Source organism: Nipponia nippon, unplaced genomic scaffold (assembly GCF_047370975.1).
Source record: "Nipponia nippon isolate SJK-2023a ecotype South Korea unplaced genomic scaffold, ASM4737097v1 scaffold_1, whole genome shotgun sequence".
Lineage (NCBI taxonomy): Eukaryota > Metazoa > Chordata > Aves > Pelecaniformes > Threskiornithidae > Nipponia > Nipponia nippon.
In genome coordinates, this window is record NW_028262290.1 from 149,898,219 (window position 1) to 149,924,445 (window position 26,227).

A 26,227-nucleotide genomic window follows, 5' to 3' on the forward strand; every position below is an offset into this window, starting at 1 on the left:
GTATTAGAAAAGAAGCAACGGCTCAGGTACAGACACGACACCAAGATTAACAGGAAATATACAACTATAATCTCACACAAGCACATCATCTAATAAAGAAGAGGAAGCCAGATGTATTTTTTCACAAACTGTCATACGCTTCTGGCACATTCTGAGTTTAAAACTTCTCTAATGAATCAGTGATATTACGCTAACAGGAAAATGGGGTAACTGATGCTGAGTGCCTCTAGCAAACAGTCTGTTCCAGAGGAGAGAGGTTTGCTTTGGAGCTAACCTGGCTCTCACAATTCACATATGTTGTTATGCACGTGGCTGCAAATTGGGGAATATCAGAACTGGGGAGATGGTAGTCCAGAATAGGCAAAAGATGCCAGCCCTGTGAATGTCTCCCTAGTTAAACAACGTTACAGCAGCCGTAACACCTGAGATGCACCACCAGCACTTGTGCATTTAGTGAGCAGTAGAGAGGATCTTTCTAGGCTGAAAAATGAGCACCTATTACTGATGAGATGCTCATTATCAGTCCAGCTGTTATCAGTTGTTATTAAGCATACTCATTCTCTATCAAATTGTTAAACTAATGTTTACTAGGGTTGCCTGACAAAAACTGAGCGCCATATACTCCTCCAGATATCAGGAAAGACACCAGAAATTAATATAAATTTTCCTCCAAAATCTAGCAGGATCTACACCTTCCTCGTACACCTAGCAAGGTGCAGTCAAGCCTGCCCTTAAAATCAGTATTGCACCCAGCTATACTGCACTTAGGCTGTACCAAAGGACCACAACAGCACAAGCTTTAGAGCTTCCTGATATGTGCCAGATGAGCTGCTGCACTCATTCATTGGATCTGGATGACTCAAGCACAGGCAAATGCCTTGCAGGCAGTAGTGTGATAGTCTCAGATTTACCTCTTCCTCACTACAAGCAGAGATGTTTTGAGCTCAGGCCGCAGCACAGCTCACATCCAGAAAAGAAGGGGATCACGGGTGTCTTCTGCGTAAATCCACTAGCAAATATGTTCTTCCTTCCAGGTGGAGCAGTCGTCACTTCTCACACTTCCTAGAACTCTTCCCCTGTGCTCGGACACAAGCTCCTACCTGTGAAAGGTGATCTAGACCCAGTGGGACTATGAGCTGCTCAGGATCAGCAGAAATAGGGACCGTAAGCCTGACCAGAGCTGATGAATGCCATACTCCTTCCTCACACTCCTCTCGTGCCAGCTTTGGAGGGGGCTGAAGTAGGAGCTCTACTCTTTCTGTGACCGGAGGATTAGTGCCTTCTTAACATGACTGGGAGAAGGGCAAGTGGGTGCAACTCAGTTCTGTCATTTTGTCTGTGAGCGGTGGTCTTTCCAAGTCAACATTTTTACCTCTGTAGACTGGATAACGCACTGTAGTTCTTCGGTTTCTATTTTCAGTTAGCTCATCTAGGGTGAATTGTAAGCAGGCTGGCTGTGCTTGCTGCCTGCCAGCACAAGCCAGCCAATCTGGTGCAAAATCTCATTATCAGTCTTTTATTTTCAACTCACTTAAGCTCTAGTACCGTTCAGGTCTGCCAAACGTGCTTTTCTGTCTCTATAGAGGAATGGTCTTTTCTGCCTGGAGAGTACCTTTATCCCCATTTTGCTCTTTTTTTTGTGCACGTATGTGCACATATAAGGGAGGGGTGGGAGGAACAAACAGCTCCCCTAAGAGACAAACATCCATTTCTTTCCCTAAGCTGGAAACCTATTTAAATCTGCTTGCTGGGAATCAGCCCTTCAGCTGATTCCCAACACATGCACAAGGTAGGGCGAGCAGCTCTGCTGAGTTTTTAAAGAGCCCATACAGCCTGTTACACAGGGTTTGCCATTTCCAATGCAACACTCAGTTTTCAGCTGTTTGTGCCAGGCTGCACTGATTCAGACTCAGAAAGGCTATACTGATTGTCTGCATCATTTCTTGCCTGGAGAAAATATCAACCGAAGCTTTCAGTCATTTCTGAAATTAAATGCAGGAAGGGTATATTGTTTTTCAATAGGAAAAAATCAATAAAACTTTTTATGGAAAAAGTTTGCTTTGAAATTGAGCAAGGGAGGCCATTATCAGGTGCTTTTCACTGCACTAAAGAAAATCTACTCTAATTCGGCCAAATTTTAGGATATTTTAAATCTCATTTTACAGAGATACTTGCTACTGCTTTAAGGGTTAAGACTGTCCCAGAGCAAGCTTATGCCTCTCACAGTTACAGTCCTGTTGTTTGTGCATCATTGACACAGTTCAAATAAGGCTCTCCAGCCCCTCTCAGCTCCCATCCTGGGCATGCACTCTCCGTACAAAGCCACTACACATGCTGCAGCCCGGGATTACATGATGGAGACAGAATTTCCCAATAATGGTTGTTTCCAGCTGCTACACACTGAGCCGGAGCCAAGAAACGAATGGAGAGCAAGGACACTTTCCTGCACTTTCAGTGACCCCTCTGCTGGCATCTAGGCAATGTGAAGGAAGAAGTTATCCGATTCAGAGGCAGACAGAGCAAGAGCCAGATCTAAGGCCTTGCTGTGGAGAACCAGCAGGCCGTACTGCAAGTAGGAGCATGTGAGATGAAAACTGGGACTTGCAGAGAAGGCAGATATTGAGAATTGGCAGGACAGGCATACTATTTTGAAGCCACCAAAGGAAATGACAACTGGCAGAGACAGAAGATCCAGAACAAGGATATTAGGATTGTAGACTAAAGGGATGGTAGAGGTGAATATAGGACGGAGGAAACAAATTGCTGAAGAAACTGGGGCACAAGTAAAAGAAACTGGTAAAGAAGTTGGGATGGAGAGGGAAGGTGCACTGAGAATGCAGTCCCAAGAAAGGGACTGGCACTAGAAACCAGCCGAGGTGGGTGGTGCTGGCAAGTGGACGGAGTGAGCAGTCCCAGAGGGGAGAGAGCCAGGCAAAAGAGTCAGGAAGGAATTCAGATTCCCTGGGCAAGGAGAAGGGGAGTGTAGGCTCAGCTGGGACTTTGAATACGAGGGGCTGTTTTTAATGAATGTCAGTGAACAAAACAAATAAGGCAACAGTTGCAACAAAAGAAAAAGCAGCCAAATTATCTTCTTATTGTCCAAGGCCTGTGAGCATTTACCCTGAGAAGACAAGAGGGAGCCCAGGACACGAGAGCCGCCTGGCCTGAACACAGGATCCACCCTTGCGCCACTTGCACGCTGGACTGGCTGCTGCAGCTCCTCCCGGCACTGTCAGACGGCTCAGGGGCCGTGCTGTGCCCGCTCGACCGGCTCTAGCAGGGATGTGGGAGCCCACAGTGGGAAGGTTTGCAGACGGCGGGAGCTCCTGGAAGTGGCGTTCCCGCTGGCATGTGAGTTGATGAAGTCACCTGCTACGTGGGCATCTCTTCCAGGGTGGATCCTCTAGAACTTTTAGTGCAATTTTTTACTTGCTCTCATTTGCCTCAACTCAGTGGTCAGGCTGTTGGCTGCATTCTGATCCCAGATATTAGGTGGAGAGGTTTTGGCTGTCTCAGGTAACAATATGGCCTTTATTGATTTTAATCTACCAATAATAGTAATCATGGCAAGATAAAAATGGTGAAATCTGCTGCAGATGAAATGTATCACAGGCCACAGCACTCATCAAATGAGTAGCAGATAACGATTATTATACTTAGCGCTGCCTTCTTGGGTAGGACTTTTGCGCTTATTTTGGAAATAGTTCCTGATCTTCCTCCTGTGACCCATGTGTGTGGCCGTGACTGAGTGCTCATGACTGTGAGTGCTCAAGCTAGGCTGATCCTCTTACTCTGGATTGTGTTTAACAAAAACTCCAGCTGTCTCCAGCTTTTCTGTGTGCATGAAGGTTGTTAACCCACACAGCCTTTGGCATACCTGCTGCTGGTCTTCATTTCTCTCTGCAGCGACATGTCACCATTTGGGTTGAGCCAGTCTGCTGTCATTTAAGATCAACCAGGTACCATCAGCATTTAAGAATCTCTTACATGTGGTGTTTTACAGACCATGAACGAATATGTTCAGTAAGGCTGGTGATAGCACAGACCGTTGTGGGAATCACTCTTCTGGAGCTCCAGGGGTGGGTTTGTGGCCCACAGCCCCATGAAAACTTTTATTGCAGAGTAACACCTCAGTTGCCATTGATACTCCTTGAGGAAGGACGACTGAAGGCTTGACCAGTGGACTAGTATGTCAGATGGTACTGGGGGTTACTCTGAGCTGAAGTCAGCTACGCTTTTTCTCTTGACCATCCTTTTTAACATACTTAGTGAATGTGATCGTGTCGATGTTTCGTTCTGGCAGGAGATCTCACAAAAGGTTACTCGTGAGACCTTACCAGGGCATGCCAGGGATGGTGCCTGTCCTCCCAGGAGAGCCGGCTCCAGGCGCGGGTGCCTGCGGCTGAGGGTGGCGTTGGCCAGAGCTGTTGAAGTGGCACCTTTGTCTTCAGATTTTGCCATATCGTGGGAATCCAGCCCTGCAGCATCAGACAGGTGTGGAGGTAGACAGACAGTGCTAACGTTTCTTTTCCAGTTTCTGTAGCAATTACAGCATTACACTGTCAAACCTGCACCTTAAGCTAGATTAAAAATATCCCCTAATTTCAGTTTGTGATTCGTAAGATCTCCTTTTTGCTGGTAGCACGTGGTGCTCTATATCACTTTGTATGTTAAAAGCACAGTTCCTGTGTATCTCAGGTACGGCTACCTGAGTGTGTCTGCAAATCAAATCCTAGCTTATCAAGTCAGCACCCAAAGTGAGGGATATGAAATTAAAGACTAACACAATAAGAACCCCTCTGCAAGAACTCTCTAGCAGAAGCAGAGCAGACTCCAGTCCTCCAGGGACAGCGTTCTGCTCTCTTATCGTAAAGCAATCCTGTTTCTTCATGCAGTCACCTGTGTCATTCACTGCTCATTTTCCAGTTTCAGCAACAACGGGAACAAGGGTCTGGCAAACAATAGATGCTTTTGCTTCAGAAACTGATTCATACCCACAGCAGGACTGAAAAACAAATATGCAATGTTGTAAGTAAAAACTATGCTAAAAGTTAAAATGACAAAATTAGTTTTGCCAAGTTTTAATGATTGACTGTGCAACATTAATATTGTTTGAATGCATTTTTTTCTGAATACAGATACATTTATGTGCTCTACCTGTTTGTCAGCTCATGTTCTTTCTTATCCCAGGGGGTGTTGAGAAAAAATTACAGGAGATAGGGAAAACAGGAAAGTTAATTTGGACTAGTCCATGCAGGCAGCTGGAACATGCTGGCATTACCACTTCACTTCCATTCAGAATAGGAAAGCCCAACAGAAAGGTTTAAAGGACATTTTGCAAAGAAACTCCTGGAAGCACCTATGTTGGGATAAGCGTAAGACTACTTGTACGCTGCTTGATAAGAAACGTTATAGTCCCTCTATATAAGGCTTCTGCACCCATAAAATATTTGGTTTTATAAAAAAGGATTGAAAGGTAGACTTAAAGTAAGTTGACTCGACTTTTCTTCAACTTGATAATTCACATGTAATTCTGGAAATGCCAGATGTGATTTTGCAGCAAATAATGTGGTGGTTTCTATCACTGAACAGACCAGAGAGAGGTGGAACTATCTGGTTCCAGGTTGGTTGTGCTGTACATGTGACAGCACTTTCCATGCAGTCAGTGTCACTGTGTGCAGGTGGCCTTTAGTATATTCTGCTTAAGGTACTGTCTTGGGGAGCTCATCCTTTTTGCACTGATCGGGTGGGAGCTCAGAACCACTGTCCTCTCTGGGGCACTTGCCAGACACAGCATCAGAACTGAAGAGTTACAAAGCAGACAAACAAAATGCAAAAACACTGGGGAAAACCTGTGGACCAAGCATGCTGCTTACTAAACCTGTTTGTCTTTCTAGACACCAGCAAAGGCTGATGAAAAAGACTCTTCTATAAAAACAAAAACAGCTTGTGTGTGCTATGTAATGTTTTTCCTTTCAGAATCAGGTTGGCAGTGTCTCTTTAATGTGCAGCACTGTGAACTTAAAAGAAATCTCATTATCAGCCTTCCTAGCCTTAAGCACTTCATCAAGTATTCCATGATTGCTGGCTTGCAGATGCTGCAGTTAAGGTGCTGGGTGGTGGGGTTTTGTTTGTGTTCCCTTAGGCTCTTTTCTTGTTTTTGTACGTGGCTATAAATATCTTACCCCTGAGAAAAGACATGAAAGTAATCATATAGACATTAATTAGATGCCATATGATTTTTTTTTTCAAATTCTGGAGTCACAAAGCATAACTTTTAATTACCCAGTTTTGTTTAGGGAATAGTAGTTTCTTCTTCAGACATATATCAACATGATCAGAAATATGTAGCATTTCTTCTCCAGAATTCTTGATTTCCCCTGGCCAACTTTTAATAAATAAGGAAACATTTATGCCTGAATCAAAGAGTTATGCACCCCTGAGTAAAAACCTCCTCTGTTGTGGGTCTCAGCACTGTACATCTATCATGTATTGTTCACAGAGATCCTCAAGATAGAGATCAAAAACCTACAGTTCATTTCAGTTCATTTTTAAACTTCTAAATTAAAGACAGAAAACTTAATTCCAATGTAGTCGTATCCAACTGACTAGGTAATAATTTTTTTTTATCCCTTCCCTTACCCCAAAATAGTTGGTACAACAAAACCATGTCTCTTAAACTACATCCAGATAATATTACATGCTCTTGCTGTATACTCAGGAGAAGACTCCTTTTTGCAAGTATTTTTGCCAAATCCAAGCATGTGACTTTAGACTGACAATCAGTGTGGTATTTTGGGTAGGTAGCTTTCATCAAAGTAGAAACTAGTAATGATCCACTGGTGTCAGAAACAGCTACAAATTGCTGAGACATAGGGTTTTCAGACAGAGGATCCATTGCAGCCGGGATTCACTGGTTGCATTGCTTCAGATTTCAAAACTACCTCTTGCAGTTCCATTCCCATCACCATGCAGAAAATTATTGCAGAGTGCAGGGGTGTGTTTAACAACGGCTGCACTCCGCAGCTGCGGAGCCTCCACTGTGTTGAAGCCTTTGAAATAGCTGAGTGGAGGAGGAGGATTTTGCAGAGACTTCTGAAGGTATCCTAATGACTTTTAGACTTCGATGCGCTTGGGTTAACCCAATTCAGTTTCTCACTACATGCAAAATATAAGATTTTCTAGTGTCTAGTTTCTTTTCTTTTTGTTTAGTTTCTAAAGAATCAAGGCTTAGATGTCTGTGTCTTCCCAATAATTCATGGATTTGTTAGCAAGTTTCAATCAGAGCTGACATAGGTCTCAAAGATAAGTTTGAATTTACTCAAAGGTAAGTTCAATTTTGTGAAAGCAGGCAGCTGATACAGGAAAGAAATCAAAACTGGTGACCCCACACCAAAAGGCTGCAAGAGCTCAGCTATTATTAGATGTCAGGGAGTCTGTTCAGGGGAGCAACATCTGTCAGGCCCAAACTATCATAAAAGCTTCCATCAGAATTTTGCATGGATGGAAAATGGGGGAATCACAGTACAGATCCTTGGGGTAGAGGGTGTTGTACTATGGCCATGTCTTTGTCCAATCAAAAGCAGAGATGGACCATTAAATATGACGTGTACCCTCCTTTCCTTTCTGGCCTGTGCTGTCCCAAGATTCCCCAAGCTGCACCCCTGAAATTTCATTCCTGCCTCCCAACTTACCCACCAGAAGTTTATGGAATTTGATTGAATTTCATGTATTTGCCATCCAAACCAGCAATTCAACTACTCTATGCCTGCTCTCCTAAATATATACTGTAAAAAAGCTATCCTGTGGTCATATGCTATTTGCCATTTTAATTTGATTGCAGACGTTCCTGTGCTCACCCAAGGCTGTCTGTGTCTCTTTCACACTTGCTCTCATCTCCTCTTCCAGCCCGCATTCTTATCAGCAACACATTTGTCTGAATTAGTGGTGTACCCATCCTATGACCATAAATTGTCATTCTCAATAATTTCATTCTTACCTTAAATTAAAAGTTCTCTGTTTCTCATAAATATTCTAAACCTGCTTGCTTTTCTAAGCTTTTCATCTTTATAGAAATATAACTCTGGATTGTGACAAGTGGCTTTGGGGTCCTTAGATGGGGTTTGGATGTCATAAATCCTGAAAGAAGAATATTTATAGCAATATTTTGCTGTTTGAAATTGCTACTATTAGAAATTCCAGACTGCCGAAGATTATGGATTAATCTGAAGAAAGAGCCGCATCCTGGCAGGGTAGGGCTGGTGAGCACCATACAAATTACTCAGTTTTAAGCTGCTTTAGTGATCAGAGACTAAACCACTGAGCTCAGAGAGAGAACTGGTAGTCACTTACTGCGCAGGATATTCACTGTGTTTCTCCTCAGTTTCTAATTTTGAATTGTGAGCACAGATCTAGCATGCTGGAAAGATATCAACTAATATGTGGAATTAATTAATTAATTAATTAAATTAATTGTGGAAGTGCTGGCTACCCTGGTCACAGATGTCTGTCTTTGGCAAAGACCAACATTTAAAGCCATATAAAGGCATCTCGGTGAGTATTTGAATTTTCAAGGCACTGAGCAACAATATCTCCCACCTGTGAAGAAAGAGCAAGAACACCAGTAGTGGCTGTGTTGAGCTACAAAGTCATATTCTTATGGAAGATAAGAGCCAATCAGCAATTTCCCAATTCTTCTCGGTTTTTTAATATGGCTGTATCTTGACATTCCAACCTTCCCATGTCTGAAACTGAGCTTGAACTATACTTTCTGCCACTCTTGAAACTGTGGAATTCTGAATGGGCTGTCAGTGAACACCTACATTTTCCCCACCAGCAAACAAACCTGCTGCTGTCTTATCTTGTGGCTCACGTCTTGGTCATTGACTGCAGGTGTAGCGGCCACAGACCCTCTGATCCCCTTCTCCCAGCCTAGGTCTCTTTTGCTCCATCCTTGTCTTGCACCAGCTCTGCTATATCACCATCTTTGCCTTCTCATCTCAGCCTTCCTCCCTTGTCCCATGGTGTCTCTCCAGACAGCGCTCTCGTTTCTTCTCTCGCCTCTCCCTCTCCAGCCTGTCCCTGCCTTGGGTAACCATTTATTCTGGGTTGCCCCAGACCAGCAGCAGGGTCCAAAGGAGCAGAGCAGCAACTAGCTGAATAAAACCACCTTGGTCAGCCCCAGACTAGCACAGAATCACTGAAGGCAGGATCTTCGAAACACCAAGCTGTGAAGCTCTATCAAGACCAAACTGATCTTGCTCAGGCCTGTAACTCAGCCAGGCTGAGGTGGATTTCCAGAGTGGCTTAAGCACTCCTCCTGCCAAATTTCAAGCTTTTCCTCCGAAGTATGGGGCCTTTTGGACTGTCTAAAGAAGAAGTTGCCTTTTTTTTTTTTTATATGTGAGGGAAACAGCACATTTTTTCTTACACTTGTTGAAGAGCAAAACCATTTTGGCTCAAATGTTTATACACACTCAGTCTGAGGCAATTCTTGATACACGCACACACACATCACACGTATCCAGCCTTAGGCAGACACCTGCCATGGAAAATGTGAGTCCTGGTGCCTCAAGTCTGACAATGGCATCAGTGATGGAAAATGTGGTCTAATAGTGGGAATTACCAGGCAGCATTTAGCAGGTGAGTTTTCCCAACACGACCCTAAATTATCCCTCCACTGAAAAGCTTTTAAAAGATGCAATAAACTTATTTGTCCTTTGCAGTAATTTTCCTCTTAAAAACCTTTGGCATGCACTTGTTCGTATACAATAACGATTTGCGGAAATAGAGGAAGTTAAAATCCCACCCATCCTTTTCTCTCCTGGCTTATTTATTTTCCATGTGAGATTAATGAGTTTCCTGCAACAGGGCTAGATCCGCTCACACATTGTGCAGATAAGTTAATATTTATTTCCTTTTCCAAAGGCAAGCAGACACCTTCATGTTCCTTGGTTTTTAAAAGCCGAGATCAGTGTACAGTATATCAAACGATACTAAAATCTGCCATCCTAAATTATAAAACGCTAGTTTACATTGCCTGTTAAGCAGACTGGTAAATCAGGCTGAGCTGTACTGCTGGATGCTGGCATAGAAGCTTAATTTAACTGGCTTAATTTATTTTACCAGCAGTTACTTTGGAAAGAACACATCTGCTTCTTTAAAGGACTTTCTTTAGTACAGCGCCTGTCTCATGTCAGGCTCAACTGCTGCGTGCAGTGAAGCTCACGGAGGCTGGTTTCCTACGTATTTCTCTCCCACGTCCCGCTTACCCTCCCAGTTCCTTCCTGCATCCCGGTGCCATCGCTCCTTCCTGCGGCATCCCCAGGTGCCTGGGGGTCCCCTCCGCTCCTGCCCTGGTGCAGCCGCGGTGGCCGGAGCCCCCTCGCCAGCAGGCGCAGTTGCCATCGCTCTGCCCGCTGGGGAGGCCGGGCATCCATCTCGCCCGTATGCAATGGCCAGGTTTCACTTTTGGCCTTGCTCCGTCACAGGCCAGTGAGTGGACAAACGGCGGGTGGCAGGAGGGAGGCCGGGGAGGAGATGTGACAGGCAGACGATGTTAACATGCACGCCGCGTTTCCTAGGGAAACCAGGTTAAAAAGGAACCCTTTATTGTGAGGGCATTATGTAAAAGAATTATATATGAGAAATGCTGTGTGTGACTTGGTTCAAGAGCCAACAGATATTTCTACTGTTATTTAACCTCTCCTTCCAGGGTCAGCCTCGGGGCATCACTTACAGCTCCTTCCTTCTCTCTCTGGTCAAGGCCGCCTTAATAACCCAGAGGAGAAAAATCATTTTTTTTCTTCACATATGATTTTAAATTTTCTGTTTTAAAAGGTAAACTGGACAAGCAATATGAAAAAGTTACAGCTGTCTCAGGCCCCTGAGTTTCTAACTCCCTGCTGTTGGAAGTGTGAAGCGGGGCAGTGCTGCGGCAGTCGGTGGAGCCGTGCCAGTGTAAACGAGGGGAACTATTCCAACCATGTGTGCAAACTCCACCAGAGCTTTACTCACCTTCTGAAACCAAAGAGCTGAAAGTTCATTCCTGTTTCACTTATCTGCCAAGGCTGAAGTTCAGTAATTCATACTTTTACCATAATAAATAATGAAACAGCTATAACAGAGCAGGGAAGGCTTTGATTAGCCATTTTATATCAAGTACAAGAAAAACATTGAATCTTGTGCTCAGGAACTGGCAGCTACAAGAAGCAGGAATGTCTTCGTTCAAACATGTTTGTACTTAAAAAAAAAAAAAAAAAAAAAGAAAAAGAAACCTGGAGAGTTTCTTTCCTATGACTTTACAGGCAGTACAATAACCCTGGCACTTCAATAAGGGAGCTGTCATAGATACAGCTTTCATTGTCTGTGCTCCCACTGCCACAGATAAAGAATAAATGAGCCTCTGACTCACAGCCCCAGAGCAACACGTCCCTTATCCGACACCCCAGGCTCAGCTAGAGTGAATTTTTCAAGACACATGCTAGCTGCAATTGAGAATTTCAGAGCAAATAACAGGCAAGCAGTGTTATTACTGTGTTATCTGTACACCTCACACTTCAGAAGCCGGAGTTTGAAAAGCAGCCCTGCTGTTCCGAGCAGTATGAGCAGTGAATGTTGTATTACATCGCCTCACAGAGAGCATCCTGCATGTTCAAAGGGCTGCCTGGATCTCAGCCCTTCTACTCCGTTAGAGGCAGTGGGAATTTTGGAGCCAGCACTTCGCACCTCTCTGGAAAGGGGCCCCTCCCGCCTCCCTCAGAAACAACGGGCGGGAGGAAGTTAGAAAAGGAAGACAACTCATTTCCCACTTGCCATTTTAAAAGAAAATAAAGCATAGATGATCGCAGAAGTTCAAAGAGAAGACTAAAGTCTTTCAGAAGTGCCCTAAGGCTCCCAGGAAGGGTAAGGTCTGACAGGGCTTATAGCTTTACGAAACCAGGCAGGGACTAAAAAAGATGAAAGCCCGTCGTACCGTTGTGTTTTCTTTTCCATACTCATCAGTAGCATATGACTGAGAACTAATGCTGCCACAAAGGTACAGGCTAGGAGAGAACTTCTCATTGAGAAAGTAAGTACGTTTTTACAGGAAATACACCATCCAGATTCTGGACGTGTGACAGTGATCCATGACGGAGGTTGTAAGTATTTTCCCCATAACAAACCATTTTGATTTTTCACCCTTAATTGCAGTGGTTTTGGAGATAAATTCTCAGGCATTGTATTTTTAAGATTTGAGAGCTGCAAATGAGAACCAATGTGACCTAGAAACTCTATTTGCTGGTTTTAAAACTGGCTTCAACTTTGGCTTTTAGTAACCTGAAAATTTTGACTAACAGTTCTTGAAACTGAGATACGATGGGCTGCGAGGGATTGACATGCTGCAACACTGCAGCTGCAGAGCCCACAAGGAACAGGAGGGGGACGGGCAGTGAAAAATGAACTCTTTGGTCAGGGGTTTGTGAACTCTGGTCCCCAAAGGCCATGGAAACATACCTTATATGTTTTTATGGGACTATTCCCATACCTCTTTTGCTTTGAGATTACACTCCCAGCTAAGTGCCCTAACTTGTGGACTACAGACTCCGGCTCCATTATGTTTACTCTCCTTCTAGCGATGTCACTCTCAGACTTGCACTGACCTAGCTTCAAAAAGAGAGATGGACTTTGTTCCCTTCCCACATGATTTTGTAGCCTACACTTTCATCAGAACCATTGATTTAATTTTTTTCAGCTGAGAAGGGAATGAAAATGCTCTCTTATTTCCAGAGCAAGAGCCCTAATGTCTAGGCTGTTATGCAAACAGCAGAAGGTACTCCCTGGTGCCTTTTGAAATGAAAGTGGCCATGGTTGCTGCTAGCTTAGACGGGAAGCAGACATGGAGCTGCTCAGTTCAGCAAGGTGGCTGCATCTCTGGACAAGTGTGGTAATAGAAGTTTGGATACAAATGATGCTCAGGTGCCCGTAAACTCAGGCAGATAAACACGGCTTCTTGTGATTGTACTCTTGGGCTGCAGCATCGCAAATTCTCCCAGGGTTTGCTTCAGGCATGTAGAGCTTTTTCTTGGGCCTCTCCCACTGAGGTTGTCCTGCCTTCCAGGTGGTGACCCTGAGAGTCCTCTCTGCCACCACAAACAAAATGGGGTAGTTCTGGCCTCAACCGCAGCAAGGCCTTTTTCTCTGCAACTTTCTGCATGCCAAAGCTCAAGGCTGGATGCCCGGTCTGGTGTGACCACTGATGATAGTGGTGCAGGTAGCAGCTCTTTCCACATTTCCCACCACCAGGCTTAGAGACCTCTCCAAAACAGAGGCAAACATTCATTCCCCCTGGAACAGTCTCTAGGAACAAGGGTCCAGAGAGGCTTTTTGTCCCTGAAAGGACAAACCTGAAAGTACCTTATGGGGATGGACGGTAATTGCGAAGGTAGTAGCTCCACCTCTGCATGGGATTCCTGGCATCAAAAGCTTCTCTGGGTCCTTGGAATGCTGGAGGTAAGGCTCTTATGCCTTTGTGTCCTTGATCTTTACAGACAACCAGGAAAAGGAATCTTCAAATGAGAATTTGTGAAGTTTCTTGTCCTTTCTAGCTATGCGGCAAAGTATACCAAGTTTCATGCAAGGAAGGTTTTATCTTAGGATCAGTAGGCAAAAGTATTCAGAAGGGTAAATGATGAGATTATTACGGTGTGAAGAGTGGCAGGTTTATAGCTGTAAAACACTGGCAAGCAAGAGCTAAAGGAGGACTTGAGCGTGAAATATGAAATTCATTTGGCATTCTCTGTGTCCTCAGGTCCCCCTAGATATGGTCTATACTTACTGTCACAGATTCATCCCACAAGAACGGAAAAGAAAAAATAAAGTTAAGGTGGAAACTATGCAAATGGAAAGAACATTGTAATTGCACAAAAGTGACCATGAAAAGAGAAAAAAAAAAAAACTCTTCCTTTCAATTGTTGCTTTTTCAAAGATGCTGCTGTAGAAGTAAAACACTTTTAACAGAAATTTGGTAATTGCCAATATCCCTTGAAGGTCTTTTCCACTAGCTTCAAAGTTAAGAAGTAAATTAAAGACTCGTACTTGTCATGAGCTGACATTTGTCATGAGCTCATTTGTCTTGCTCAGGCTGGAGCTCCATAAAAAGTTGTTCCAGCATGGCTACACGCTGAGCTGCAAGAGCCTTCATAACCAGCCAGGAAAGACAGGCAGTCCTGGCAGTTCACTGAAGCCAGTTTCTGGTGAGCATTCAGCCCCTCGCCGCCCCCCTTCCCTGGCGAGGTGCAGGGCATGACACCATACCTGCTGCTGGAAGAGACGTCCCCCTCTTTCTATCCACCTTTGTCATTTCCCTAATGGTCGCACTCCTCATCAAAACGTTCTTCATCAGTCGGCCACATCCTCAAAACACCAAACTCCTCGTCTGTAAGAAGGAAATGAAATAAATGCCAATGGAATTTACCTTTTTGTAAAGAAAACAAAGACTTACACAAAGCAGGAGCTCAATGGGACTTAGCCAACACATGGCCCTTACGCAGGTTCCTGTACCACAACACGCTTTGCTCCCGCTGCAATGTACAGTTGCAGGCTCTACACACCACTGACCAAAATGTGCGCAGCAGCTTTTGCCAGTGGGCAGTCTGCTTCACATGCTTATGCTTGGAAACAGAAAGAAATATTTTCCTTTCCTAGCTACTGTCATAGTTTTTCCTGACTTAGGGAACAAAGAGAAAATAAGCTCCGCAATTGTTACGAGCAAATACTGACCACTTCCTCTTTCAATTTCCGTTGACATTTTGACCAAGTGCTGCTTTCCTTTTCTTATGGCTGCTTCTGGTGGCATACGTGCTTACCTTAACCAGAAGGTAAATATCAAACAAGAAACTGCCCACCTCAAGGTTCAACAGTGCTTCAGATTTATTCTGCAGTGGGACATAGTGAGATCTCTGCGTGTCCAAAGAAGGGCAACGAAGCTGGTGAAGGGTCTGGAGCACAAGTCTTATGAGGAGCGGCTGAGGGAGCTGGGGTTGTTTAGCCTGGAGAAGAGGAGGCTGAGGAGAGACCTTATTGCTCTCTACAACTACCTGAAAGGAGGTTGTAGCGAGGTGGGGGTCGGTCTCTTCTCCCAAGTAACAAGTGATAGGACAAGACAAAACAGACTTAAGTTGTGCCATGGGAGGTTTAGATTGGATATTAGGAAAAACTTCTTCACCGAAAGGGTGGTCAAGCATTGCAACAGGCTGCCCAGGGAAGTGGTTGAGTCCCCATCCCTGGAGGTATTTAAAAGACAGGGAGATATGGTGCTTGAGGACATGGTTTAGTGGTGGACTTGGCAGTGCTAGGTTAACGGTTGGCCTTGATCATGTTAAAGGTCTTTTCCAACCTAAACAATTCTATGATTCTATGATTCTATCTGACACCACAAGAGATGAGGTCTTGCCACACGGGATGTATTTGGTCCCCTGGAAGTCGTGCTACAGCTGGGAGGTATATGAACCAGCCAGGCAGTCTGAGCATGGGCCCCACAGCAGGCACAGCCCCTTCCTGCTGAGCAGCTTATCCATTACCTGATACACCACATGTTGCTGATCAGCACGTCAGAAAATATATCCAGTTTTGCAAGACAGATACAGCAGAGGTGGACGCTTGTGGCTTAGCTGCAAAAGTCTGTAAAGGGCCAGTTTCACACGCATGGGATACAACTGGACAGGTCTGTGACAACAGGACAAGGACACAGACCTGCTTGCCAGTTACCTTGGGAAGAAAATCTGTGTCTCAGAAGCCCCCCTTCCCCCTAGAGCTGTGCTGCCTGTAGGAAGAAAGCCCGAACCTGCAAGAAGGCTAATGTGCAGTCCCTCAGTAGGCCTTGAGAGCAACCACGTGGAAGTGACTGAACTCACCAGCCCGGTAGCTCTGGGCTGTGCAGAGGACAGAGAGACACAGCAAGTCTGACATATTCCGGGCACGTTGGGTTGCATGTGAGTCCAGACTGGCTGGGTCTGTGCGGTGGCCATTTGCCCACTGCTCTGGTGGGATCCCCCAATAGTGCATGTCGCCAAACCTGCAATGCAGGCTCTACTAGTAAAACATTTCTGAACCTGATCCGTATTGTGTTTACCTCCTGATGATCTGCCCCTGTTCTTGCTGGCTGGAAGCTGTAGGTTGTGTTCTTGCAGCCGTTCTGCTGCTGCATCAGGGGAGGAAGAGGGAGATGCTACTGGTTTTTTGGACCAGCTCTGCTGACAGCTCGTTCTCTCTCCTATCCACCCCAATTACTGCATTGCATCCCCTGACTTGATATTGATAAGGACTTGAGAGGATGCCACACAACTCCTTGAGAAAGCCAGAGAACATGTCGCTGAGGATGACGCTAAGTTAGCCAAGCCGTTCTTTTTATTTGTTCAGTGGGAGAAGTAACAAATTCATCTATGGACAGAACAAGAAAAGACAAAATATAACCGGTAGAAAAATCTCAAATGCAAAAAAAAATGCTGGACCTGTTGAGAAATACACACAAGATACTGCAGTCAGGCTGTCTGCAGATTTAAAACCTGATTTGAATCCTGCTTCTTCACTGTCATCAATCAGCTGGAGGAACAAAGCAGCAAGCAGCTGAAGCAAGGACCAGACTGTGACAGCATTTTAGGTGCTTGCAAACGCAGGTAGGCATCCAGCTGGACTTTCAAAGTTTCCATGGAATAGGGACCAATTTTGCTGAGCCACTGAACACCTTTAGGATTACGTCCATGAGTGATCCTAAAAGCATATGCGGTACTACAGGAACGGAGTTGTAAAAGATGAACATTTAAAATGTGTTTGTTCTGATCGCAGAAACAGCAAGGAAAGTGTCAAATCAGAAAGGCCAGAGGAATCCCAGACAGCAAAAGAATCTGCAGGGCGGCTGAGGGAAGCGCTGCTGCTCTGCCAGGCGGGAGCAGTTTGCACAGATTGCCACTCTGCCCTCCTGTGTCCTGAAAGTCACCATTTGCTTATTATAAACATTGTTAAATGAACCATGTAATTCAGGAGAGCAGAACTCAGTCTACATTCAGCAAGAATTTGTAGCTCGAGAGGTTTCTGAATTCCTGAATTCCTCCCTGGGTTCACTTGCAGGTTTTGCCAGTCAATTGGTGACAATTCTGCCACAAGAATATTTCCCTCACTTCTTAACAGGTGGTCACTGGCAAGTTACATCTTTAAGCCATCCTGTGTGTGTTTTAACAGGATAAAAATAGTGATTTTTACTTTACAGTGTTCAGTTCGAATGAGTTAAGCATCACAACTAAGGATATACAAAAAACATGTTGTATTTTAACAACAAATTCTGAATCTTTTTTTTTCCTGTGTGTCGAGTTAACTGCATGGATTTTTTTGATAGCTGCGTGTGTGCTGAATCACTCTTTGGAGGTGCCAGATCTATCCATCGACTCTAGAGGGAAGCAAAGACAAGCTGGCTTCTAAGGTAGCCCTCTCACTTCGATGCCTGCAGTGGGGCGGGAGGAACGCAGGCCCTGCTGCAAGCTGCACGCTTCAGTTACCCTTTCTGTGTAAAGGATGCAGCAATTCTGCCCTCACTGGAGTGTCCTGAATTAAATCTCTTGCCGCATAATGAGGGGTGAAAGTTCCAAAATGTTTAAGACACTCATGAATACAAGCTCAAACAAAGATCACTATGAAATGTAACATATGCTTATTCATGTATATGTGAAATCTTTAAAAACAGATTGGTTCCATTCTATTTTCCATTCTCTCTTCAGCGCTTTCTGAGGGTAAGCTCCATCTCAGTTGTTTGAAATGGTCAATCTCCAAAAAACAAACAAACAAAAGGTGCGGGAAACGACCTGCAGCTTGTGACAATCCTGTTGCTGAGGGCCTGGTCGTTTGCAAGCAAGTTCAAGGCCAAGCAGTGGGGGCGGGGGGAGCCCAGCGGGGGCGGCGGGAGCCTCCTGCCCCATCCTGGTGGCAAGGCCAAGCCGCCCAGCCTGGCCTCCCCCCAGGAAGGGACTCCCAAAGGATGGGAGTCTAGGCACAAATGGTAGTTGTGGTGTTAGTTACTACGTCGCACCACCGATGCGTATTTTTTTCCTGTCCAAAATGTATTGAATGTTAAGACTTGCCCTTCGGAGTATGTCATCTTCATCATTTCCTTTACAAATGTACTGTTTTCAAAATTAAATGCTGGAGGCAGCAGAAACATATTGCGAGTGACAAAATAAATTGTTTAATCTCCTTGCTTGCTTGCAGATAAAGTGTAAATCAGATTTTATCTCTTCTTAGTGAAGTAGAAATGATGGGGATGAATGAACTCCTAAAAATAACAGAATAGCTAAAATCTCTGCTTTCTCTAGAGCAAATGTAGCCCTTTGGGAAAGTGCAAGAAATACCATCTGTGTTTCTTAAACTCTGAAGTTAATTTATTGCAGACATCTCTGTATTTACTGTAAATGGACATATTTTGTGTTGCAAAACAACATGTTGCAGTGATGAAAAATAACCTGAATATTCCCATTCAATTAACTCCAAAGGGTTTTCTACCTGAAAAAGCTTCGTTTAAAAGATCGGCTTGTTCTGCATCAGACATCAAACCGATCTGGGTTTTTTTTAAGTTAATTTCATACACATATTGACAGCTGTTCACAGAGGAAGCTGAGAGGGGAAACTGTGAAGGAGTTGTGACTTTTATGACAGATTATGTTTTTCTGATTACCAGACAAGAAGTGTATTTTATGAATAGCTACTGTCTTGGTGAGAGGATTCTTCCGAACGGACAACTCTGCGGGCTTTCCTGACAATCTGTTCTTTTCATTGTACCTGCTAAGCACCGCCATTCCTTCCAGTTCATGTTAAGTGTAAGGTAGAATTTAGAATAAAAGCTTTTTCATCCAAGTGGATGGAGTTTAAAAATAATTCGGAACATAATTCTGAGATGATGAAAACAAATATTTGCTTTACTATAGGATATCCTATGGGAAGCCAGGGGAACACAGCAACTTCAGCTGACAGCAGCTAAGCATCTTTGTTTTAAACTATGGCTGGAATCGAGCCATGAAATACCGATGGAAATGTGGATCTGAATTTCCCCAAAGGTCAGCGTGCAGTTTGGGTCCATTACAAAGATAAGTTTGGAACTAGATTTTAATCTAAACTTTTGTGAAGCGTAGAGGGTCCCCAATCAAATGTTACCCTGTGAAATGTAAAAAGGGAGGCAGCACACGGGAGGCCGAGGCACTGTGATGCTGTGGTTTTATATTTGACTGCAAAGATTTAACATGTCTGTTTTTTCTTCTAATGCTTGGCCTTTGAATGACTGAGAGCTCATACAGACATCAGCTGCTCCTGTGACAGCAAAAATCCCCTTGAAGAGTTGTTATCTCATTTTTCTCCCAAATCCAGACAACTGGGTTATGAGAATGCAGAAAATGTGGAGTCATTTAGGCAAGCGATGATGCAAACACAAAGAGGCGAGCCCCAGAAGGGAGCACCATGGCAGAGGGGACGACAAAGCCGGGCACTGTCACTGCTGAGACGAGTTCAGCGCAGAAAAATGTTTCTGGAATGCATATGTGACTCCTCACCCCGGGCTCATTGTCCGGGAGCTTAGATCAATACCGCTGCAGCAGAGATTCCCAATGAGCTGAAACAAAACAAAACACGCATTCACGGGACCATTGCCATTCAAGAGCACGCATTTCCCAACTAAAATAAAGGTCAGTCATAAATTACATCTCTGATTCCCTCAGGATTTCTCTCTCTTGCTCTGTTTTGGCAGTTTAAGACCCCTTTGATATTTGAGCAAGGCCTTTCCCTTTGCACATCTGATCTTGATTACAGTTATGGCAATGGTAATTCTTTACCTCCCCAAGGCAGCAATTTTGAGAAGAGAGAGGGAAAGCAAGTACAGTATGATTGTTTAGGAGAGAGGCACACTGCACAGTCTTTTAACCATTTCTCCATTTTATAGCTGTGTCTCTTCCCTGCAGATCACCCTTGCACGCAGCAGTGCTAATACTGAGCTCTTCCTAGGGGAATGCCCCATGTCAATCAGTGAAATCACTGTGTCTGGAGGCAGAAAAAATCAGGTTATGTATTTACATATCGAAACACAGACTTCTGAACAACGAAGTTGTGGTTTAGATAGGTTTTTAGATGCTTTCTGTTGCCTGGTGAACAGAGAGACAATATCAATAAGCACCAAAGTTTTTCTTCTGGCTGCAAAGCGCAGTGGCCATGTCTCGTGGTTACCCTCCCCACCTCTCTCCCGCCTTACAAAATGAAGGGGAGTGTTCTTGCTCAATTTGTGGAATGCAACTTTGTCAAAAGAGGGCGGATTTCCACATGCATCAACTTTGTGCCAGTCAGAATTGCCAATCTGCTAAGCCAAAAATACACCGAGGCTTTGCATGAGGGAATGGGATGGGTGAAACTGGGTCTTGCACCGCTTTTCCTTGTATGCAAAAGGCAGAGGCAAATGTTCCAGCCAAGAGCATGCTGTTGAGAGCATTTGGGACAATGTGAAGGTGGCAGAAAATGTTGGATGCTGATTGGCTTTTTCCTATGGGTGGTATGAGGCATTTTGTTACAGGCAATTACAACTGCAATAAGATTTTTCACGTCAGTTTGTAATATGTACTTCATTCCTTTATTGCTTTTGCTTCTTTGGCTTGGTTATACCCTGAGCTCCTCAGGTTCATTGAGGCTCTTAATCGAGTTTGCAATGTGGACGGCTTATTGAGTATGAGTAACTGCTCTTGAAACTCTGGCACCAACAATCTGCTCCCAAACAAATAATATTTTTACAGACTTGGGGGATGATTTACAAAATGGTTTAATTGCCTTTCAAGCACTACAAATGCCATCCTGTTAGCAAAGACAAGTGATGGGTACGGCTTCTTCCGTAAAGGTGACCGCAAACATCGCGCTGGGAAGTGGAAGCAGCTGGCAACTTTTGCAGGTTTGGTGTTTGATTCTGGTGCCTGGCAGAAACACAACAGGCAAAAATGCCAATGATCCTTTTTGTTTTTCTTTGCTTGTATAATACATTTTTAAAAGCTTAAATGTGTTTTTAAATATGTCTACGTGCATTTTAAATGGGTCTTCCAGAGTGCAGTAGAACTTCCTAAGTACACACTGTATTTTGCCATGAAGATACCAAGGACGTGATGAACAAAGGATACTCGTAACATTTTCCTGGGAAGAAGGAAATTTCGTAACTCGTCATACATAAGCCTTTCCTAGAAGTAATGCAAAACTTCCACAGTGCAGGAGAGGAACAAAGCTGTACCAGCTCTCACTATTCCAGTGACACAGCGAACCTGCTCGAGGAGCGTTTTACAAGCCAAAATTTCCACTTAGCTAATGCTAAGGAAGGGTCCAACATGGGACGTTTCCTTTTCCTTTACTATTTTGCTTAGACCTTCAGTATTACCTTGGAATATACAACTGAAGAATACCACATGAAGGAAAAAAGTGTTTATTGCACATATCTGTACATTTTCACTGAGATGCAAAGGTTGGAGAGTTGGGGGCCCTCCAGCCTGCCTGGGTAGCTGGGGGTGGGAGCGTGAGGTAGCGTGGAGGCCCAGCACTGCACTGCCAGCAGCTGGGTGGGTGCCCAGCCTCCAGTGGTGAACACTGCAGAAGGAGAACTCTCCTTCACTGTTGTTCTCTCATAAATCAGCCTAATTATTCTAATAAGGAAAGCTGCGTCCCTCTGCTGCGAGCCCTGCTGGTTTACAGAGAGAGGGAAGCAAATAAAAAGGAACAATGCTGGCTGCTGCTGCGGGAGGGACACAGGGAGGGAGAACAATAGTCCGGGCTCTCCTCCCCGCCGCCACCCTCTCAGGAGGGAAGGAGCGGGATGGCTTCGTGCGCGCCCCTGGAGTTATTCCAGATCAGAACTGAAATCAGACGCCGGGCTGGTCAGCATCTGCTGAAGGAAAAAGCAATTAAAACAGAGGGCAGAGGCACGTTGTTTTCAAGGCTGTAAAAGAACGTTGCTAAGAGAGAAAGGGACGGGATACGAGGCTTCACAATGTCCGAATAACTAATGCACTATAAATACTGACCTGAGCTGTAATAGCAGGATCAAGTCCTAGCTTTATGCCTTTGGATTTTTTTTAGAGTAAGAAGATAGATTTTCAAGTTAAAACTTGCACAAACTCGTTTCTTAAAAGATGTGTTTCGGTTCCTTTTCTTGCTCTGTATTAGTTTAAGTCTTCTTGCAGTCATGAAAATTAGAAACTTGTTTTTCTGTAATGAAATCTTAGATTCTTATTTACTACACAAATCTGGGAGCTGAAGCTTTAAGCAAACCACAAACTACCATATGATTTATTATAAAAATATGAGAGCCAAAATTATGTGCAGCCCTATTCATTGTTCGCTATATTTTTGTCATGTTCCCTCTTATTGTCCTCTTGCTGTGATGACTGAAACAAATCATTCAGGTCTAGACCGCATATCATGATAGCCTCCTTGCTATTGTTTGGGTCAAATTAAAAGCGTTTGTCAAGAATAATTGTGGAATGGCATCAAAATTGATTTTTTTTTTTTTAGGATTTAATTATTTTATTACTGTGGTGAGAAATTATTCTTGATGTTAGATACTATATTTATATATTTTTAATAAAAAGCATTTTTAAAATCAGACAATTTTGGCTGTTCCTGTGACGTTCTCCTCTCAGGAAAACTCCTCTTGATCTCTCTGGATGTTCTCAGCAGCTTATCCTCTCTTTTTCAGTGTCAGTTTTACTAAAATGTCTTCATCCTGCCCTTTATACAGCAGACTCCAAAGAAAGCTCTGTAAATACTAGAAAAACCTTATTTTCAGTCATCTTTCCCGAAATCATTTCCATGAGGTAAATATATTGCGATGTTAAGAGTTTTCCTAGACCCACTTTCAGCCCAGAAATGCCCCTGCCTCTCCATTGCTTGCTCCTCTAACATTCCTGATTCTGGGAAGTGTCGTGCCAGGCTGGTATTTCTTCTGGCAGAAGAGGGGCTGCATACTGCTGCCAGACGTGCTCTCTCCCAGGAGCCGGCAGACTTCCCTTCCCCTGCCATCCCGTGGGGCTTCCAGCTTCTGCTGGCCTGGGAGCTCCAGACCTTGCTTCATGACACCTGCAGATCACGTTGGGGCTGGATGGCAGGAGATTCCCTGACATGTCTGAGTAACACTCAGCAACTGCAACAAGCTGGGTGAAGTTGCTCAAGATAGTAAGAGAGGAATTTAAATATTCACATAAAGAAAGCAAGTTGTGTGCTACAGCATCTACAACCATAGATTACAAGAGTGCCTTTCTTAAAGTCATCATAATTGCATCTTCTTAGATTGAAGTATAACACGGGGTAAAATTTTCAATAGGACATTGACCATGACCAGCTTCCAGCACTCAAAAAGACATGCAACAGACCAGCCACAAAGTGTGAGACCGTCATTCAGTCATGAAAAAGATCTAGAATTATTTATATTTGCCTTTTATTTCTGAGCCTTTCCTGTTTACTCACTTGTGTTTTCAACCTTTTCTTTACAAGGAACAGAAATATAACTTCAAAGGGGGAAGGAAGAAGAACAAAGAAAATGCCTTGATTTCAGGAGTCAGGCCTTTGAGAAATGTACCAAGAATCCTGAATCTTAAAGTCCAGAGCATTAACAAGCAGAGCGGAAGACCCAGTGTCTTTAAGTAAGCCTTGTGGTATAAAATCCTCTCGGGCACTTATTAAATTCTTAGTATTAGCTTAAAACTCATTCCAGAATTTTAAAATTAGTTTTGTTACCTTCTTTGCTACTGTACAGGACACAGCACTAGGATCAGAAGTTACAGAGGTGGAAATTCAACACTTTGAAATCCAGTAACACTGCACAACTACCTTGGTTGGTTTTAGGGGCTTTGCTCATGCTAATGAGATGATTTTAACTACAAATTAAATAACAACTTCCCTATCTAACAGAATCCCAACGTAGCAGAGGTAATATCAAGTAGCTCAACCAGCATACACATACACACACGTATTTACTTTTATTTACACTTCACATAGAGCAGAAACAAGAGAAGACTCCCATGTCGTTCTGCCGGCCTCTGTGTGAGCCTGCCTGAGGTGGTTTTGTACAGCACACATTGCCTTCATTTATTTAATCATCTGCTCTCTACCAGCACCCACAAGATAGCCCCTTGTCCCACGGTCCTTGCAAAACCAACTGGCTTGTTCATGTGCGGTGGGAACGACGGGCTTGGGAAATGGAGGCTGTGCTGTGCTCTGAGGGTCCAGGGTCTGAACAGGTACCACACTTAAAATCTCTCCTGGATGAGATTATCCAGTAAAGGTACTGTTAGCCAAAACAAATGATTTTTGATACCTCTTTAAAACATTTGGCTGTGCTTTCCCATTGAATAACCAAACGCAGAAGTTATTTAAAACAAAAGTGTTCATGCAAGGCAATATGGGAAGATTTAATTTAAGTCCACAAAGTCAAGTTACACCTTGTTGTGTTTCGTCGCTGCTGAATTCACCAACACCTGAAACTATAAAATACATATCGGCACAATCTAAGTTAAAAGGGTCACGTTAATGCCTGAGAACCAAGCTTCACTCTAGCTACATCAGTGTCATAATACACGGCATATTAAGCCAGTGAAAAGGACTTCTAACTAACAGTTACAGACAAATTCCATACCTATATAAGCACCAATATGTGCATTGTTTTAAGCTCATCTAAAATAAAAAATATATTTTAAACTGAACAAGTCTCAGACCAAAAATCCACGTTTTGGACAGGCAGTACTTCCAACCAAGAAACTCCACGCAGGAGTGCAGCTACTGGAAGAATAATTGGTTCACAATGACAAGCAAACACAGCATTTTGTTGTTTCTCCTTCCTCTTCAATGGCTGCTGGCTTTTAGAAGTTGCATGATGAAAATTTTTTTCTGAAGGAAAAAAAATAGAGCTCCCATGGGGCAGCTTTAGCTGCCTCCCATGTGGAACTGGCTTTTCTTGGAGCAGATTATCCCATTTATTATTATTCATATCTTTAAAGAGAAAGAAAATTCTTTCCCTACTCAGCCCAATAACGGTGTAGGAGGGAGCAAATTAAAAAAAAAGAAAGAAAAAAGCCCTCTCGTTTGCTACTTTTGCAAGCAACCCCGCTCAATTCAGATAAAGGCCAGCAATTTTGTCCTTTTGTGCTTTTCCTCCTCTTTGATGGAGGCCAGTACCAGACACTGCTCTGCCCCAGGTTCTTTCACTACATTATCAGAAGTCTGCCCTTTCTCTGTCAGAGACGAAATGATGTGTGCTAATAAAAGAAAATAGAATTTGTCTGGTCTGGAGGAGCCAGTTTGTCACCAAGACTTTGGTATCAGTAAATAAAAATAGAAACCTTTATGCAAACCAGCAGGATTTTAGCCAGCGTGAAAATTACTGAGCTACTGCCCTCTTTCAAAAATTATGTTTGCATTCAGTCATCCCAGACACCAGGAAAACCAATTGTTCCTTAAAATGTCATGGAAGTCTGTGCAGACACTTTTGCTAACCAGAGATTTCACAGCATGCAGACTTTTAATTGCCTTTCCTTTCTCTCTGCAGATGAGGGTATCTGAAATGTTTATCTTTAGTGCACCTTACTGGGGAATACATTAGTTTGTAAAATAGAGCAGGATTACAAAGAAATCTGCTGAATACATATGACATTTTGACAACTTTTTACAAGTAGCCTTACTGTGAGCATACTCCACTCTATCTTAGCACGTGTTTATTATTTTGCAATATAGGTTGTATTCAGAGCTTTGAAAAGCTACGTAGCTGACCTATACCGGCTTCCTCAATGAGATCACCGATCTGAAAGCTCCAGCATTATATTCCTTTTTTCTCTTTTCAATTTCAAGTTATAGTCTTTTCTCAAATACAGTGCAATCATTTCTAGAACAAACTCAAGTCACTCTGCACATAGCCTTAATACTAATTACATTACAGCATCACATATAGACCTTCTTTATTTGCAGAAGACTATAAACAAAGTCTGCATTTACTGGGACAAGGATATTCTCATTGACAAGCATAATTAACTTCTGTTCTTTAATCTCCACAGCATATCAGGAACGTCACATTCCATCCATCCATCACTTCAACCTAACCTAAGAGTCTTTCTAGGATGGGTTTTTCATAGGATGAAACACCTCTCAGATCAGGTGTCTGTTGTTTCTGTACCATATAATGTTCTTAACCCCGTCCAACCAT

General features: G+C 43.6%; 1 protein-coding gene across 10 annotated transcripts in view; it reads right to left on the reverse strand.

The window, feature by feature from the left end:
- Positions 1-26,227, reverse strand: part of LOC104016207 (microtubule nucleation factor SSNA1) — a 41,348-nt gene that overhangs the window by 4,722 nt on the left and 10,399 nt on the right. For 3 of the 10 annotated variants that reach the window (XR_015709008.1, XR_015709004.1, XM_087777533.1), the window contains exon 3: positions 16,365-19,627. The gene's annotated coding sequence lies outside the window, so the exon portion shown is untranslated. Of the gene's footprint in view, positions 1-4,899; positions 5,006-14,295; positions 14,417-16,364; positions 19,628-20,168; positions 20,967-21,418; positions 21,923-26,227 lie in introns of those variants that run through there. The other 7 variants (XR_015709009.1, XR_015709006.1, XR_015709018.1 and 4 more) reach the window with 5 other exon arrangements.